Source organism: Hemiscyllium ocellatum, unplaced genomic scaffold, assembly GCF_020745735.1.
Source record: "Hemiscyllium ocellatum isolate sHemOce1 unplaced genomic scaffold, sHemOce1.pat.X.cur. scaffold_1198_pat_ctg1, whole genome shotgun sequence".
Classification (NCBI taxonomy): Eukaryota; Metazoa; Chordata; class Chondrichthyes; order Orectolobiformes; family Hemiscylliidae; genus Hemiscyllium; species Hemiscyllium ocellatum.
In genome coordinates, this window is record NW_026867706.1 from 113,328 (window position 1) to 115,190 (window position 1,863).

The window sequence follows — 1,863 nt, forward strand, 5'->3', positions numbered from 1 at the left end:
TTATACGGTTGTTGTGGTTTTGATGGATAAATACCCTGTTTCTGCACTGGAGGGAATCTATTCTCATGAAGAAGAATGTACCTAACTCAATGTGTTGTGAATCTGTGGCATCCCCTATTGAAAATGCGGTGGATGCCAGGACAAAGAGCAAATATACTGAAGAGATACAGATGTTGAATTTGCAATGAGATGAAGGGTGAGAGAGAGCAGGTGGGAAAACCCAGCTGAGACCGAGGTGAGCTCAGTCATCACCGTATTAAATGGTGGGGCTGGTTCGAAGGGCTGCATTGCCTTTCCTGTGCCCAGTGCTCATCTTCTTACGGTAATAACTGGAAAGCTGGATCCATAACTCACCACCTTCACCAAAGGAGATTCTGGAAAAAGCAGGATAGTCAGGTGGATTAGTGTTCCAAACGTAGATAGTGAGGAAGCATGTAGGAGATAATGATTTGGCAATTTTAAACTGAGATGAGTTAAAAATCACACAACAAGTTATAGTCCAACAGGTTTATTTGGATCATGATAAAGGAGCGTCTCTCCGAAAGCTAGTGTGCTTCTAATTAAACCTGAAGGACTATAACCTGGTGTTGTGTGATTTTTAACTTTGTACACCCCAATCCAACACCGGCATCTCCAAATCATGTAAATTGAGGGGAGACAGTGATTTATGATTTTAGACTGTTTCGTACACTCTCACCGTCCAGAATACTCTGTTGTGAATAGCTATCCGGGACTTTATTACAAAGCCAAGGTCTCTGACAATGAAAACCCAAACACCCAGGTAACATCGCCTCACCTTGTAATCTGATAAAAGACTTGTGATAAGTATGGTTGAATTTAGAACACAGTTGGAAAGTGGGAAGATTAAATCCAAACCAGATCCTGTGCTTAAACAATGGGGACTACAATAGGATGAGGCAGGATTTGGCTAATGTAAACTGGAAGCAAAGACTTTAGGGTGGGACAGTTGACAGACAGTGAAGGAATATCAAGAACTTGTCAAACTGCTCAGCAAAAGTATATATCAGGGAAAAGGAAGGACTGTGGGAAAAGGAGTAATCTGCCATGGGTGGCTCAGGAAATAAGGGAGTCTATCAAATTGAAATAGAAGGCATACAAATTGGCAACGACCAAGGAGAATCTAGGAGATGAGAAAAAAACTTTAAAGATCAACAGAAAGCTAGATGGGATTGGGGGAGAAAAGTGATGAGTAGCTGTCCCCAGGGCCGGGATAGTAGTTTACACTGCTAGAGAGGAACCTATTGTGTGGGGAACATATGATCTCTGTAATTGTTGAAGTACTTAACTGTTACCATAGAGATAATCCTGATCAAGTTAAAAATCACAGCACACACAAAAAGTGTGTATTTCCAAATAAACCTGTTGGACTATAACCTGGTGTTGTGTGGCTTTTAACTTTGCCCACCCCGCTCCAACACCAGTTCTTCCACATCTGAATCGTGACAGACAGCCCCACTGAAACTGAAGTGCCTGTCACATACCTGACTAAGCCACAGGGGCGTGGGGGAGGGGTGTGTGGTTTAACCACAAAGCGCTGAGCTGAACTCGACTTTTTAAACTGCCATTGCCATGGAGATAATACTGAGAGGCAACATCCATTCAAAACCACAAACCACAAAGGTACAAGAATGGGAGCCAAACATCAGACAGGCAGGGAGTTACCTGATGCTGCCTGGAGGTGTTCTGCATGTACATTATCCAGGTAACTGCCAAGTCTCATCAATAAAGACTCAAAGAAGACATCTCAGAGTTCTGCTAATGTAGTTATTCCTATCCAGCAGGGTTCAGGAATATGAGTACACAGCAGTCAGTCTTCACAGTGGAGGATATGAAGAACATGCC